This window comes from Eriocheir sinensis, chromosome 17, assembly GCF_024679095.1.
Source record: "Eriocheir sinensis breed Jianghai 21 chromosome 17, ASM2467909v1, whole genome shotgun sequence".
Taxonomy (NCBI): Eukaryota; Metazoa; Arthropoda; class Malacostraca; order Decapoda; family Varunidae; genus Eriocheir; species Eriocheir sinensis.
The window spans coordinates 20,412,649-20,430,825 of record NC_066525.1 but is presented as its reverse complement, the minus strand read 5'-3'; the positions used below and the strand labels follow the sequence as shown (position 1 = coordinate 20,430,825).

The 18,177-nt window shown below is 42.0% G+C and overlaps 1 protein-coding gene and 1 long non-coding RNA gene across 6 annotated transcripts in view; one reads left to right on the top strand and one right to left on the bottom strand.

Moving 5' to 3' along the window:
* Window positions 1-3,144: 3,144 nt before the first annotated feature.
* LOC127000075 (uncharacterized) overlaps window positions 3,145-18,177 on the top strand; it is an 87,080-nt gene continuing 72,047 nt past the window's right edge. For 4 of the 5 annotated variants that reach the window (XM_050863492.1, XM_050863493.1, XM_050863494.1 and 1 more), the window contains exon 1: window positions 3,164-3,233. The gene's annotated coding sequence lies outside the window, so the exon portion shown is untranslated. Of the gene's footprint in view, window positions 3,234-18,177 lie in introns of all 5 variants that reach the window. The other variant, XM_050863495.1, reaches the window with a different exon arrangement.
* LOC127000076 (uncharacterized) lies at window positions 10,241-17,409 on the bottom strand. The gene is made up of 6 exons (XR_007753772.1): window positions 17,025-17,409; window positions 15,236-15,432; window positions 14,676-14,843; window positions 13,850-13,983; window positions 12,863-13,512; window positions 10,241-12,033 (listed from the first exon to the last, which is right to left on the bottom strand). It is a non-coding gene; the product is annotated as an uncharacterized LOC127000076 (long non-coding RNA).

Sequence of the window (18,177 nt, the reverse complement as noted above, 5' to 3'; positions counted from 1 at the left end):
AGGAATCAGAGTGGCAAGACTGCACAAGGAATCAGAGTGGCAAGATTGCACAAGGAATCAGAATCGCAAGACTACACAAGGAATCAGAGTGGCAAGACTGCACAAGGAATCAGAGTGGTAAGACTGCACAATGAATCAGAGTGGCAAGACTGCACAAGGAATCAGAGTGGCAAGACTGCACAAGGAATCAGAGTGGTAAGACTGCACAATGAATCAGAGTGGCAAGACTGCACAAGGAATCAGAGTGGCAAGACTGCACAATGAATCAGAGTGGCAAGACTGCACAAGGAATCAGAGTGGCAAGACTGCACAAGGAATCAGAGTGGCAAGACTGCACAAGGAATCAGAGTGGCAAGACTGCACAAGGAATCAGAGTGGCAAGACTGCACAATGAATCAGAGTGGCAAGACTGCACAAGGAATCAGAGTGGCAAGACTGCACAAGGAATCAGAGTGGTAAGACTGCACAAGGAATCAGAGTGGCAAGACAGCACAAGGAATCAGAGTGGTAAGACTGCACAAGGAATCAGAGTGGCAAGACTGCACAAGGAATCAGAATGGTAAGACTGCACAAGGAATCAGGGTGACAAGACTGCACAAGGAATCAGAGTGGCAAGACTGCACAAGGAATCAGAGTGGTAAGACTGCACAAGGAATCAGGGTGACAAGACTGCACAAGGAATCAGAGTGGTAAGACTGCACAAGGAATCAGAGTGGCAAGACTGCGCAAGGAATCAGGGTGACAAGACTGGACAAGGAATCAGAATGGCAAGACTGCACAAGGAATCAGGGTGGCAAGACTGCACAAGGAATCAGAGTGGCAAGACTTCACAAGGAATCAGGGTGACAAGACTGCACAATGAATCAGAATGGCAAGACTGCACAAGGAATCAGAGTGGCAAGACTGCACAAGGAATCAGAGTGGTAAGACTGCACAAGGAATCAGGGTGACAAGACTGCACAAGGAATCAGAATGGCAAGACTGCACAAGGAATCAGGGTGGCAAGACTGCACAATGAATCAGAGTGGCAAGACTGCACAATGAATCAGGGTGGCAAGACTGCACAATGAATCAGAGTGGCAAGACTGCACAATGAATCAGGGTGGCAAGACTGCACAATGAATCAGGGTGGCAAGACTGCACAATGAATCAGAGTGGCAAGACTGCACAATGAATCAGAGTGGCAAGACTACACAATGAATCAGGGTGGCAAGACTGCACAATGAATCAGGGTGGCAAGACTGCACAAGGAATCAGAGTGGCAAGACTGCACAATGAATCAGAGTGGCAAGACTGCACAATGAATCAGGGTGGCAAGACTGCACAATGAATCAGGGTGGCAAGACTGCACAATGAATCAGAGTGGCAAGACTGCACAATGAATCAGAGTGGCAAGACTGCACAATGAATCAGGGTGGCAAGACTGCACAATGAATCAGAGTGGCAAGACTGCACAAGGAATCAGAGTGGCAAGACTGTACAAGGAATCAGAATGGCAAGACTGCACAATGAATCAGAGTGGCAAGACTGCACAAGGAATCAGAGTGGCAAGGCTGCACAAGGAATCAGAGTGGCAAGACTGCACAAGGAATCAGAATGTCAAGACTGCACAAGGAATCAGAATGGCAAGACTGCACAAGGAATCAGAGTGGCAAGACTGCACAAGGAATCAGAATGGCAAGACAGCACAAGGAATCAGGGTGGCAAGACTGCACAAGGAATCCGGGTGACAAGACTGCACAAGGAATCAGAATGGCAAGACTGCACAAGGAATCAGGGTGGCAAGACTGCACAAGGAATCAGAGTGGCAAGACTGCACAAGGAATCAGGGTGACAAGACTGCACAAGGAATCAGGGTGACAAGATTGCACAAGGAATCAGAGTGGCAAGACTGCACAAGGAATCAGGGTGACAAGACTGCACAAGGAATCAGGGTGGCAAGACTGCACAAGGAATCAGGGTGGCAAGACTGCACAAGGAATCAGGGTGGCAAGACTGCACAAGGAATCAGGGTGGCAAGACTGCACAAGGAATCAGGGTGACAAGACTGCACAAGGAATCATTGTGACAAGACTGCACAAGGAATCAGGGTGACAAGACTGTACAAGGAATCAGGTTGGCAAGACTGCACAAGGAATCAGGGTGACAAGACTGCACAAGGAATCAGGGTGGCAAGACTGCACAAGGAATCAGGGTGGCAAGACTGCACAAGGAATCAGGGTGGCAAGACTGCACAAGGAATCAGGGTGACAAGACTGCACAAGGAATCAGGGTGACAAGACTGCACAAGGAGGCTCAGGGCGTTGCGGTTGAGAGGTAGGCTATACCCTCGCCGAACATGTATACCATCGCCCAAATGGAGACCGGCGTGCCCATTAGATTCTGCTCGTACTACCAAAGAAACAATTGAGCGTCCGCGTGCTTTCCTTGCTACTCTTCATAAACAGGCCTCGATATCCGCCGACACTGTAGCAGGCTCCCTCCTGCCTTAGGTTGACCAGTACTCCCAGTAACTAACTGTCCATGTCGTGTCCTTGACGACCCTCTGGAGAATCCATCAGGTTCCTTCACCTCCCAGAGAGCTCGATCATTCGTTCCTGTATGAGTTGTGTAACATGCGCGTTGTTCCCCTCCCCATCTTTCTCTCTTGTGAGCAAGCAACTGAGTGCAGAAGCCGACCCCATCGTTATGAGTGGCTCGTTGAACATCCACCCCGATAGTGCGTAAAGACTCTGGCTACGTAAGTCCTGCTGAAGGACCTCAGCGTCATCGTCCGATTGGAGTAGTCTTCTTCAATTTCAATTCTTCAATTTGCGTCATCCCCAGCCTGCTTATGACACTGGTTTTCCGCCAACTGTTCCCTGCGAAACACCACTAGTAACTCGTGCCCTAACTGATAAACCCAAACTCTCTCCTTCGACCGCGTTCCCGGTCCCTAGAAGTCTACTCTCCACGCTCTCTGTCCATATCGCGATGTGCCCTTGTTCTCGGCGTCTGCGGGCCCCCCAGAACGTGGCTCCTGTACTCCCCCCCGGTAAGGTGGCCTCCCGATACACTCCGCCGAGCCCCCGGCTGTACGATAAGTTTGGTTTAAATACGATAATTTTGAGTACACTGCACGATAATTCTCTGCTGCGAGGATGGCAGCCCTGGTGTGCGCGCGCATCCATACAGCCTCTCCATTGCCTCAACATTGCAATCCGCGGGGCACAGCCGACGTCATCTTTAATCAGGTAATATCCATGTAAATAATCATTTCCATGACACGTCCATTATATCGTGAATTCTATAGGCCTTCGTTCAGGTGCCCAGGAGGGTAATGATGTTAGGGAAGCGGAAATTACGTGTAACAGGTGGTTCGGTGTGGTTGGTTCGGCACATGGCAGACTGGTCTCGTAAAAGTCCCACGCCCATGCATTCACAAGCTATGCGGGCGTGTCTGAAACTCGAGGTTAGGCGTTAGACCCAGCAAACACAAGTACGTACGTCGGGCCTCCAGCGGGCCGTCGTGTGTTGTACGTTGCGGCGGCCCGACGGTGCAAAACGCCGTCTGCCCGAAGTCATTTTGGTAAAGATTCGTATTAGGTCCGTGGCAGTATCTCATTATCTACCTTATGAAACATCAGTATCTCTTCATATATCTTTTCTACAAACCTTCAACAGTCATGGAAACGCATTGAAAATCCAATTCAAGGACTTTTTTTTTTCTCTTGAAAATAAGGGATAATGTTTACGAAAACGCGTCGCCTCGTCTGGTGCTGGCCGCGGCGACGCTGCAGCCGCCGCAGCCGCAAAATAGCTCGCAGAGGGCTTAGGGTCGGGGAGCATATTTAAACTACTCCAACCGAACTTTACGACCTACTAACGGGGGGGCTGCGCCCCCCTCGACCCCCCCTTCTAACCAGGGGGGCTGGACCCCCCGCTCATGTATATGTGACTTATTTCAGCGAGGAGGTACTTCTCGCAACACCCGCTGCTGAGTCGCCGCGGCCAGCACCAGAGGAGGCAACGCGCTTTCGTAAACATTATCCACTGTTTTCAAGAGTAAAAAAAAAGTCCTTGAATTGGATTTTCAAAGCGTTTCCATGACTGTTGAAGGTTTGTAGAAAAGATATATGAAGAGATACTGATGTTTCATAAGGTAGGTAATGACCCAGTGGGCAAAACTCGGATAAATCTGATCAAATTCACGTGAATATGACACGTGAATATCACGAGAAAAACTGATCTAAAACGCAAAATGGAATTCACGTGGTTTTGACACGTGAAATTCACGAAAAATTTTCACGTGAGTTTTACGTGTCGTGAACACGAGTGTTTGACGTGACCAAAACACTTGAATTACTCGTGTAATTTCCAAGGTAATTTCTGTATTAATACGATAATTTCCTAGCTTATCGGCAATGCATGTCCTGTATTAAAGATATAAATTCCAAGGTAGGATTTGTATATCTGGATTTTTAAAATCTTGTATTGAATAGGAATATATACATCCACGTACTGCAGGATATTTGTATGTATTCCTTATAAGTACTACAACGCATAATATAGTATGGCACTATACTATGATGGTAGTACAACCCAGTGGGCAAATGTCACGTAATTCACGTGGAATACACGTGGATCCTGCACGTGGATTACTCATGGATATTTGATGGAAAATGCAAAATCGAATTCACGTGAAAATGAACACGTGGAATACACGTGTACAAATTCACGTGTAATACACGGTAATATCTGGTGGAATAATCCATGTGTTTATTTATCCGTGAATTATCTGAGCTTTTGTAGTTGATTCCAACAAGTTTGAAGGCTGCATTATCGTGCTCTGGTAATCTGCATGTCATCAGTGCATCCAGTCTCTCAGTATATGTTTCTGTATCATTTACGTAAGCTATAGTCGAATAGGCTATTATAAACAGAAACATATCCTTTACGAGACCGCACATTGTTGACAGGCAGGCTGGTAGAGCACGATAATGCAGCCTTCACACTTGTTGAATGCAACCATAGTACTGTGCAATTTCAGAATACAAGGTAGGCATGTAAAAAATACAAGTAATACAGAAAGTGTGTATATATATATTCTTCAGTCTTACACTTTTTCATAAATTTAATAATCTTCATCCTTGTAAAAATATCAAAACCAAAATAATTTCCATATTATATGAAAAAAAAAAGTTAGTGCTTGCATTTTTATATATAAAGGCTTTCAAGATATCTGACTTGAATGAAGAATAACTGCAATATATAAATGGATGATCCCAGTAATACAAAAAATTAAAACTTTGTTTAGCCACAATCCATCCATAGCCTGACACCTGCTCCTATGCATTACCTCCCCATGCCATGGTCCAGAACAGCAGAAACCACCCTTGAACTGTGAGGGTGACCATCCGCCATCCCGGGCCACGACTCAATAAATTGGTTCCCATGGCACTTGTGCCTAGCATTATCCCTGGGCATGTGCCACAAGTGGGACTATAAAAGGTAGAGAAGAATGGGCAGATCCCCAGCCTAGTGTCACCCTAAACAGTAGAGGTATATAGAACAAGAGAAAGACAGAAATGGCTATGGGAAGTAAAGGACACCAACCCTCACTCTGACAAAGAGTCAGCCCACCACTCGGAAAAGTAAGAGAACGTAAAAGAAAATGGACAGAAAGCAAAGGGAAATGAGAAGGGAAAATATGTCAAGCGGTAAAAAGACCTGCTATGGACTAGTAAAAGAGATCCCCACCCAGGGCCAGAATCAGTCGCCTCTTACGGCACACAGCCGACATGGAGAGGGCTACATTCTAGCATCTATGTAGCCCCAGGGGGAATATATGCAAAGAATACCAGGCCTGCCACAAGTACACAATATGCTTAAAACAATACAGACCACAGTTGTCAATGAAATTAAGCATTTTGTGAATTGATACTTGTGTAGCTCCATACTTTTTCATTTACGTAAAAATACATGGGAACCTAAGTGGTAGGCAAAAGCAAAATTATAAATTAAAATGTTATATCTATTACTAAATTACAAAATAAATCACTGTTAATAATACTAGTTTGCTTTTATAATCTGAGATCATTAATATCATCTCACATAAATATCATGAGGTAATATCCCAATCGGTTCAAATTTTACAGCAGTAAGTCTCTCTCCACATCTTAAAGCGCCTATCACACTGGGCACTTTTTCCTCCGACCTCCGACAAATCGGCGGTACCGCCTACCTCCAGCACTTTTTCCGCCGACTGTCGGAGCAAATTTGCAGCCCGTACCATTCGGGAAAAAGTCGAAGGAAGGCGGAAGAAACTACCGAGTCAAATGACATCCTGTAAACATTACTGAAAAAAATAAACTATTTGCCATGGTTAATGTATTTATTGCACATTTTGGAGTAACATATGGAACATAAATAGACAGTATTACAAACAAAACACAACTTTATGGTGTAAGAACATAGGCTTTCAGTTGACTTCGCGGGGAACCAAACAATAACAAACTCACATGGCTCTCTCTCCTTGCAAGCCACTGCCGTCTCCACGCCCGTTTCTTCTTCTTGTCTTGAAGATGAAATCGCTCGTATAGCAGTGCTGCGACGACAATATTACTCGAGTTGGAGGGCAGTAGCTGGAACAGGTTGGCCATTGCTGCTGGAGCTGGAGGTAGGATGTAAACAAGCGAGTGTGCTAGCAGGTGTCGGCGGTACCGCCTGAAATCGGAGGTCGGAGGTAGGAGGTCGGAGGAAAAAGTGCCCAGTGTGATAGGCGCTTAAAACCATTCTTAAGCTTGAATCCCATAACGACAAGTTGAAAGAACCAGGACCAGGTTAGCGTGGTGGCGGGAACAGCTTGTCTGAGGTTCGGTTCTCGGCGGTCCTGGTTCTTTCATTCTTAAGCTTCTCTAACATCCCCCCTTATACTGTTTACACATCAATAAATTTTGTCATTCTGATAGAAAAAGAGCTTCTTTAAGAGACACATAGTTACAATATATGAGGTCATCTGTGTACAATCAGTCATGAGATAAATTTACCCGCATTTTTTTAGTAACATACAAAATGAAAATACTTTATCTAGTCATACCCACTGCCACCAGAAGTCGAACCCGGGTCTCTTGAGTGAGAGCCAGGCAGCAAGACCCCTACACCACAGTGGTGTAGTGGTCTTGCTGTCTGGCTCTCACTCAAGAGACCCGGGTTAGACTCCTGGTGGTGAGTATGACTAGAATTTTCACTGCGCTATTGCAGTTCGTCTTGGTATGAAAATACTTTACTTCACCAAGGTCATGCATGAGACAAAGATTGGTTTGTTTTAACATTCTTGCAGATCTTAACTGATTGTAAGTACCATTTTACATCAGCTAATTTTCATTTTTCAATTTTGGAGCATTACGCAATTTTGCTGCAACTATCATTTGTATTTCTGTCACATTTGAATCTGAGAACTTTTTAAGCATGCTCTCCTGAATCACATTGTATAACTTTGTTTTTCTAAAAGACAACTTGCCTCTCTGACCAAGCATGTTATACTGACACATGAGGATGTTGTTCATAAACCTGCACATCAAATTAGAGACCATATCTCTCTTATTATAGCCACCTATGCGGACGCACTGGTTGCACACTTCCATGAAATAACTGGGATTAACCAATTCATCCTCTAGATTCTGCACTTCTTCCAGGGAATTATTCCGTTTGATTGTAAGAGTACAAGCTGTGTCAGCTGGTTTACCACCACATGTGCTCGTATCCGAAACAGTTTTCCTGATGTCCAGCAGAAGTTGTAACACTCGCTTCTGAAATCCTATAAGAAAAAATAATACATAACTGAGGATGCTAAATAACTTCCCAATTACAAGAAAAATAAAATACACACACACACACACATCAAGAGAAGAGTGGTATAACAAAGTGTGCAGAAGCCATGCAAGTTAAGGAGTGGGCATAGCATAAATGGACAAGGAACAGTAGTGGAGATTTATGGAATGAGTACAAAAGGAAGAGAGATTAATATGTCAATATAAGAAGGCAGGAAAAAAAGAAGTTTGAGAAAAATATTGTAGATAAGTGATTATGAGTTTTTAAATAAGAAACTGAAAAATAAAGATGAGATTCTGAAAGTTAAAGTGAATGGTGAAATGTTTGGTAATATTAATGAGGTAGTTCTCGAGTGTAGAGGTGTTAGACCTGTTTAATAAATGGGTGTCTTAATGACAAAAGAGCTTCGGCCATGTATTCAAATATAAATAAGCGTTGTTCATTACCCCAAAACCGTGGCAAGACGGCCAGGTAGGCGAGTGATATGTGGCGTTAGGTTATGTGCACCCGACTATCCCTTGATGTTAGTTTAGCGTTCCTTTTGACCCCTCCCCCCCCCGACATGCGAGGCACAAGGCCGCCAGCTAAAGTATTAAAAAAGAGCATGTCGGGGGAGCATTAGGAACACTAAACTAACATCAAGGGGTAGTCGGGTGCACATAACCTAACGCCACATATCACTCGCCTACCTGGGCGTCTTACCACGGTTTTGGGGTAATGAACAACGCTTATTTATATTTGAATACATGGCTTATGTGAGGTTTTGGAAGAAAATAGACCAAAATTAAGGCGCCGGAGTTATACTGGACCTTTACAAAAAAAAAAAAAAAAAAAAATAAAATAAAATACCTACGTTTTCCTATCTGCGGGTTCATATTATAGTTGAGGGACATTTATAGACCTCCCTCAACTATAATATGAAGCCGTAAATAGTTTATTCTGCTGGTGTAGCTAAAGTAAAAAATTACCGTTTTAGTTAGGTTAGGAGGGAGGAAAATGAAAATAATTGCGATGGAAAAAATGGCCAAATTTATGAAAAAATGTACATCAATATCTGATGAAAATAGCTGCCCGTTTGTGGTGCGGGCAGGGTTTTCATAGCCCCATTTTTTTTTATAGTGGCATCTTTTGAATTTTTGTTTCATGTGCAACTAGTTAGGTATCATGGTGACATTTAGGTAATTTTAAGCCACTCGATGATTGACACAATACAAACCAGAGACGGATCCAGAAAACTGAAGCCTGAAATTGTGTGTGTGTGTGTGTGTGTGTGTGTGTGTGTGTGTGTGGGAGGGGGGGAACCTGCGTGGACAAAAGTGAACGCAGGAAGCCCATGCACGGCTCCCTGATCCTTCCCTGACTGGGCCCTCCTTGCCTTGAAAAAAGTCTCCTTAATTTTTTTACCAGCTGATTGAGAATTGGGCGCTGTGAGCCCCCTCCGGAATTTTTATTTTATAAATTGTTAAGGCATTTTGAGGCATAGAGTTGGGGCACACGCCGGCTCTGATACCTACCCACCTGGGAACTTTTTTTTAAAAAAAGGGCTTAGATTTTTTACCAAATCATTGAGAATTTTTTACAAACTCAGACCATCAGTGTTTGAGTGTTCGTATTGGTACTACAAATGTTTGTACATACTTTGGGTGTATAGCACACTTTCCAGCCATTTCTTCAGTTTATAGTCCTCTTTTCTTTTAAAAAATTTCCGGGCTGGCGTGCTAGCCATTGTGGGGTTCCCTCGGGAGCCCAACCAGGTAAGAACCACTCCACTCAGGCCCCACCCCACTCCACTCCACCCCGGTAGGGTCATCTCTGGATAAGAGGTGACGAGCACACCTATCACTACCGTAGGGCAGACAGGCGTCTTTCTTGCACAGCCGCTGCAACTCACATAGCCCCTAGAGCAGATGAAGAAACACTCGATCTAGGACTAGATTCACTGCCGCCTAAAAATTCTTGTCCAACACACTCTCCAATCACGCTCTTCCTTTCCTTGTACACTCCACTGACATCCTACACTTTGCCCACAGGTAATCCTCACACTTGAATACATCACTACATACCTGCTATTTGCTAGCACAGCCACGAAAGGCTCCAAAACAGCCTGAGACTTCCTGAAGTGTCCCTGTCTTTCCCACAGTTTTCGCGCCAACGGCCGAGGCTGGCACGTACATGGCAGACCATCCGAGCAGCGCGTTGCGCAAACTCCCTCGCCCTATTATTTTAGCTTACTATGGTGATAATTCCTTAATATATTCCAACAATGCTACCCTGAAATCTATTTCATAATACATAATATGATTACTTTGTGGTTTGCCAGCATTTACGGACAACAATAGAGAAAAATTCAAATTAAAATAATTTATTGATGTAAAGAAAATAAATACATCAGAGAGAGAGAGAGAGAGAGAGATAGAGAGATGAATACTCAATTTAATCTCCGTGTTTCAGTGACTGCATGGTGCATTGCCTGGCGGCCGGGTAGACTATTTGATTTAGCGGGCAGCTCAAAATTTTGTAGCCTATATATATGTATGAAGGTTGCGAATATATGGATTATCATTAGTAGGCTACAGATGAAATATAACAACTAAAATTAATCAAGGTGGATGTATAATGTTCTGGACTGACCTTATTTTTACTATTTTATTTTAAATTTAATGTTAACAAAAGTATATAATTAACGCCCAGAATGCCATTTTTAGTAATGTATTATCACGTGAATTCAAGTACCAGATTTATGCGTGTATAAAATTACTAAAGAAATCACGTGATTTCTTTTTCCAGTTATTCACGTGAATCTGGTAACCAGTTATCCATGTGGAAAAGACGTGGAAATTTAGTGAATACTTGCGTACTCAAGATTTCACCAGAAATCCATGAATAATCCACATTGAATTCACGTGCCGTGCCCATTGGGAAGGAATACATACATGAATATCTTGAAGTGAATGTATTAAGCACAGGATTTTAGGAATGCAAATACACACATCCTACAATGACATTTACATCTTTAAACAATATAGGGTATGCATTGCTGATAAACAAGAAAATAATCAATACAGAAAATTAACATCAAGCACTACAGCATTGCAGTATGTATTGCAATGAGACATAATATTATACTATGTAAATTTAATATCCATCAGGAGAAAGAAAAGCCACAATACAATATAATACTATGTAAATTTTATATCCATCAGGAGAAAGAAAAGCCACAATACAATACTGTACATCATCATTTTCACAATTTGCTGTTATCCATGGCAGGCCTGCAGTCAAGTCACAGCAATAGTGGGTGAAAGGAGGCAGGAGGCAGTAAAGTTACCATGACTCCGACTCCAGCTGAGTTCTTGGTAGCATTATAAAGCCAGTTTCATTATCAACAACCATTTTGTGGCAGTTATTTCAAAATAAAGGAGTCAGATTTCAGATTTTAGTTTTACCTCCTCAGCCCTAACTCAAGGACTGTTCTACACAGTATGCCTTGATATTACAGGTGTGGCTCTTAATTACTAATACAAATTTCTGTTCATGCTTTGAGAATACACATATCTTGTTGCTACATTTTTTTGCACACCGTACCAGGAATAAAAATGTGGGTATCAACAGTTTTCCTGAGTCTAACCAAACTGTTGGACAGATCATAGAACAGTTTTCACAGTAAGGACAGGTTTCAAATAGTGTAGTTCTACAAGAATTTATAGGCCAAAACCCTAAAAAATGTCTGAAGTTACCTGATTTTATGGTATCCCCTGACCCAGCAACACTATTTGCCCACTACCCTACATGATTTAGTTTCCACTTTACTTCATTTTTGGGGCATTACACAATTGTGTTGCAATCATGTGTATTTCTGTTAAACTCACATCTCTGAATTTCTTCAAAACAGTCTGCGATGACACTTCAATCTTGTATTTTTAAAAGCTACTTTGCCCCGTTGTCCATACATGTTGTACTTACACATCAACTTCTTCGACATAATGCTGCACAATACCTTTGATATCATATCCTTCACTGAAATTCCACCTATGTGGACAAATTTTTCTGTCATTTCTTTGCAAAAAGAGGGTGTTCACAATTCATTTTCAAATGCCTCTGCATCCTCCATAGAGTCCAGCTGTTGAATTGATATATCATTGTCACTTGGTGTAGAGTCAGTAAGAATATGTAAAGAGGTCCACATATCCAGCAACAAATGAATGACTCGCCTCTGGAATTCTGGAAAAAATAGTGAGGAAAAGAAGTTTTAACATACACTTGGCATTTTAGAACAGGCAATATTTCAATCCTCCTCAGATATTGTTATCCAAATGTGGTGAATCTGAGTGAGTGAACCATATTAATTATGGTGTGGAAATTATTTAGAGCTACACTCTTACTTATTGAATCTTCCTACTTACACATACCCACACAAATCAACAATCCACTCTCCACCAAATATTTATATGAAGTAGTACCTATATTATACAGATTAATGCTAATAATTTATTAACTTAATATCATAACTCCTTTACAAATCACAACACAAATCCAATAATAATCTATTGATAATGATTTTTGCAGTAATTACATGGAAGCTGAACAATAATATTTAGACTTTCAGTATTGTAATACTTTCCAAAGCCCTGGCATGTTACATTGTTGCTACATCTCCATTAATTTTTATACTTTTGGACAGATTAAAAAAAAGTATTTACAGTATACATTGTGAAAATCATAGCATTGTAAATTACAATCAGGCATGATGCTGTAAGTACATGGTATAGGACACTTGTGTAATCTTTGGAACCTGCAGGTAGATGATGAGTGGTGCCACTAAGTGAAAGACAGCAGGACTTTGGTACACTCACTGTAATGTCAGGTTACCAAAAATTGTGATCACAATGAATGCAACCAGAAAGGACGTAAAACTGTTAGGACAACATAACTCAGTACATTTACAATATATTCATACAAGAAGAATTGGAACACCTAATTAAAAGCACTACACTGTTCATTGTTTAAAACACTTGAGCACTACTCAGTGCACAAAAACTTTTCAACTTACTTGCCCAATCCATAGGAAATCCACTCTGACAGTTTTCTCCTTGGTTCAAGGGGTGAACATCATCAAGGTCTTCACTAGACAGATTCTGAATCCAATCGCTCCGTTGTTGGTCACTGCTGTCATATCTGCTGCGTTGGTCACTGTTGTCATGTCTGTTGTGTCGGTCACGACTGTCATGCCTGCTGCGTCGGTCACTGCTGTCATGTCGGTCACGACTGTCATGTCTTGTGTCGGTCATGACTGTCATGCCTGCTGCGTCAGTCACTGCTGTCATGTCTGTTGTGTCGGTCATGACTGTCATGTCTGTTGTGTCGGTCACTGCTGTCAAGTCTGCTGCATCGGCCACGACTGTCATGTCTTTTGTGTTGGTCACTGCTGTCACGTCTGCTGTGTTGGTCACTGCTGTCATGTCTGCTGTGTCGGTCACTGCTGTCATGTCTGCTGTGTAATCGCTGCTGTCATGTCTGTTGTGTCAATCGCTGCTGTCATGTCTGCTTTGTTGGTCACTGCTGTCATGTCTCGTCTGTCGGTCAGATCTGTTCCTTAGGCTGTGGTTGTCATGAAGGTCCAAACTGCCGTGTAGGGTATCAGGCTGACTGCCTTCATCTTGCTGTTGGTAACTACTCTTCTTTTGCCGGTTACTTTCACATCTGTGAAATATATGTAATAGGAAATATTAGTAATTATCCTGGTCGGACATTAAACTGCATCCGGTGATGGGGCCACAGTTCAGGAGATTTGTGGTTTTGGAGAGAGTGGAGTCACTCCTTTTACGGGGGAAACAGCCTCAATATATAGATAGATAGATTCACAGCTACATTTTGTCATACTATATTCATCTCAGATTGAGATCACATCATAGATGACCTCATCCTATATAAGAAATACAGTAATATGACCCTTTACTGCACATGGACTGCATTCGTTTCTCTACATCAGGTCATGATCACATAAAGCAATTAGTTGTAGAATACAGCTACATCTTACCTGTCAGAATTATGTCTTTTCAGATTTTTTTCTTGCTGCACTTGGCAAGTCTTTGTGTTGATGGTTGTATGGGACAACCTTTTGTGGTGGGGGGGGAGCAACTGTTACTTGTAAAGATGGCCCTGAGGCAAAGTCTGTGAAAAAATAATAGCTGTTAACAAAACAAAATTTACTATGGTGATATCTAATAATTCAAATATGCTTATCTACTACAAACCTATAATAAAGCAAGATTTGGCAGGAAGAGCAAAGCAATGTGTGCTGAGATGGTTTGGTCATGTTGAAAGAATGGAGGATGACAGGTTGGTGAAGAAGATAGTACGTTCAAACGGGAGGGGTGGGAATCTGAGAAGGTGGCCGAGAAAAGGATGGATTGATAGTGTGAAGGAGGCAGTTAAGGGAAGGGGACTGACACTAGAGCATAGCAGTAGAGTGATTGTGCATGACAGGAGCACAGGAGGCAGCTCAAGGGCACACAAAAAAGAAAACAATAATAAAAAAAAGCCCACTACTCGCTGCTCCTAAAAAAGAAACAAAAGAGGTGTCCAAAAGCAAGGTCAAATTCGGGAGGAGAGATGTCCTGATACCCTCCTCTTGAAAGAGTTCAAGTCGTAGGCAGGAGGAAATACAGATGAAGGAAGATTGTTCCAGAGTTTACCAGCGTGAGGGGTGAAAGAGTGAAGATGCTGGTTAACTCTTGCATAAGGGGTTTGGACAGTATAGGGATGAGCATGAGTAGAAGATAGTGTATGTATGTAGGTACATATTTTTGTCTAGAAAAACCTTATACATGCTTGCAAATGTCAGTAACTGAATACAGACTTACGTGGACAATCCAAATCCTGACTGCTAATAAAGTCCTTTGGCAGAGCTTTCTTCATACGTTTCTTACTACCACGCAAGGTCAAACCATCCTCCCCATCCAGGTAACTGCTGCTTCTGTCACTGTCTACTGCTGATGTCAGCTGGTACTGCTCACATTCCTCGTAACTGTCTGAAACCCATTTAAATGCTTGTCTATTTCAGGTTTTCACTGCAAACATGACTCAATAACTTTTTAAACTTCCAAACCCTTAAAAGTGTTACTCCTCAGGTGTATTAACCCTATTGCGAAAAATGACAGATCATATAATTTACGGAGGGAAGAAATTAAGACAACTGAAAGTGATTACAATAATCCCTCCTGTATTTGGATTAATGGGGCCAGAGACTTGTTGGATTGGATATGCAGAGTTTCCAGATAAGGGAGGATCTCTTCGATCTGCCTTAACCTCTTCGTTACTGATGGCGTACTGTAGTACTTCATATAAAATTTTGGCTAAGGAACCGATGAAGTACAGTTACCAATGCTTTACAGTTGTGGTCAATACAGTATGTATTACTTACCAGAAGCTATTTTTACTTTTATCAATGGAAATTTTCTCCATGATTTGGGGTCTGGGTCTTCTCGACTAGTTAAGGCATTGTGAGGATCAACTTTTGATGGCCAATATAAAATCTGGCTGCCTTCAACTATCCAGGTAGATGGTACCACACACTCCTCTTCTTTTCTGCCCTCCAGCCACACCGATCTTTTCCACATCCTGGAAATATTAATTTCATGCTTATTGCAATAGAATATGTTCAGTCTCCCATATAATTGACCTCCGGCAGGAACCTATAGTACCTTATGGTTTACCCATTGTTTCTTAGAGAACTTAAGCGTCATCAAGACAAAAATCAGACATGGAGACTATGAAAAAAGGTATTATTAATGGCAGTTTATAACAATACATTACCAGTGGATTTAAACATTCTGATCATTTAATTCTCATTATCAGTTGCATTTACCAGTCGGAAATAGCTTCTTGGGATCCCCCAGTTAGGTTAAGTTAGGTCAGGTTAGGGTAATTATCCCACTGAGGTCCACCCTGTCTTTTTCACTAAAGAATTTCAGAATGCAATGGTTATTAGGGTTTTACATGTGATTCCAATGTTGATTTTTGTCGGAAATCATTAGTTTTATTGCTATTACCTCCGGAGGTGAGGGAGTGGAAACCAATGATTCTCGGCAGAAATTAATATTGCAGTCACATGAAAAACATTAATAACCATTGCATCCTGAATTTCTTGAATGAGAAACTAATAAACAAACACCAAACACAACCTAACCTAACTAAACCTAACTGAACCTTGACTAACGTAACGTAACCTAACTTAACGTTTTGTATCCTAACCTGGCTCACCTCAATCGTCTGAATCATAGTCCTCATCACTGGAGATACGAGGCGGAGCTAGGACATTTGGCACACAAGGAAGCCGTATAGCGGAACTGAATTTGAAAATGAAGCGGGATGGAATGAAGATGCTAGACATGATGTCACTGGCTGATAGAAATAAAAAAAGGGGCGGTGATTGGTTGAAGGAATCTAGGAATTTCTCGCAAGAGTTCGCACAGGCCCAGTGTCATGTGAGGAAGGGACGCAGCAGCCAAGAGACTCCTAGACAGCCATAATGGCGCGTCTTCTCACACACATAACTATAAATATTTTTAAATATTGTGTCTCGCTTATTACTAGTTTACGACGGATGATTACTTAGAAGAAATTGTTCTACTCAATGAGAGGATTATAAAGATGATAAGAAAATCAATACGCAACAGGGTGGACCTCAGTGGGATAAATACCCAGGTTAGTTTAGGTTACATTATGTTTCGTCTTGTTTTTAAGACATTCAGGCAACTTGCACAGCTAGACTAAAGCACAGCAGTTAATTTGGGATACATCCAAGAAATTATTTCCAACTGGCCAATTTGGGGTCAGGTTAGGTTAGGTTATCCTGAGGGGGTACAAGGGGGGCGCCCATGATAGCATTCACAAATAAACAGTTAAATATAAAAAAATCGCTGGCGGCGTTGCTATACATTTGCGACATATGTGCGGTTCAAAATGTTCAGCATAAGGAGTCTTACCCTTTGAGGTAGGTCTCCAATGTAGAAGTGAATAAGTAGTTAAACTGGAACTGTACCCTGCTATATATAGGTACTACACGTACAGTAGTATGTAGATGATGTAACTACAGTCTTGTGCATTGTCATACTGTAAAATAAAACCCAGCTGTTTCCCTAACATCACTGCATTCAAGGCGAGTCAAATGTAGGTACACCCGGCCACAATCCCACAACCCACATTCTTACCTTGTTTGCGGTGATTTCACTGTCCTTTGGTCCATGAGCAGGGTCTTCAATATCTCTTAATGCACAACAGAGGGAGAGGAAAACCCGGTAACGAGACAAAACAGGGAGAAATCTGTTGTTGGCCGCTCAACACGAAGTCCCGAGTGAGGCAGTTTAGGCGGGAAAATGTTGGATTTGTTTTGTTCAGTTCAGTGTTGTCAAGAGCGCTGATTTTCAGCGCATGATGCTAAAGCCATAATTGCGGTCAATTAAGAACAAATGAAAGGCTATTTATGCGATTTACAATTTAAAAATTCATTATTTAGCAGAATTATAATATTTATATAAGTACATGATGAGCCACAACCTTTCTGGTAATAGGGTCAATATAGCATAATGTGCTATAATATCTAGCATTCTGATTGGCAACGCGTAAGTTCCCGCCCGCTCACACACACAAAAGAGAGAGAGAGAGAGAGTTATAAATGTAAGTACGTTTGGATAAGATCGTAGAGTAAGTGACATATATATATATATATATATATATATATATATATATATATATATATATATATATATATATATATACAGTCATCCCCGTTCATGGGTATTTCGTTCGGACTTGGCGCGATGCGCGAACCATGAAGCGGGACTATAACCCTATGGGAAAATATGCATTTGGGAAGTCACCTCTGACACGTCATATAAAACATGTTTTTTCGTTCCCAAAAGTAGCCCAATTTGCGATAAGTAGCCCAATCTGGCAACACTGCAGTGTGGCGGCGTGAATTTTTTTTTTTATTATAATGTTGCTATGAGAAAATCTTGACCAATAGCAGTCGTCCCTGAGTGAGCTGCTGGCCAATAGGAAAGCATGACGTCACAGTCTAACCGTGACGTCACTCAGGAGCAACCTAAAGGCGGTGTCACACTAGCACTTTTTCCGTCAACTTTTTCCGTCGTTTTTCTGAAAATCGTCGATATCTTGGCTGCGGCCTGTCACACACAAACGGTGTTTCGTCTGAAACTTTCCGTCGGCACAGACCATGGGAATGTAAACAAACATGGAGTCCACGCTGCGGCAAAGATACGCTGCTCTGAACCTAATACTGTGTATTGTGAGACTTAGACGAGCTAAACAAGCCAAAAAGCGTGCATGGATGCGCTCATGGTT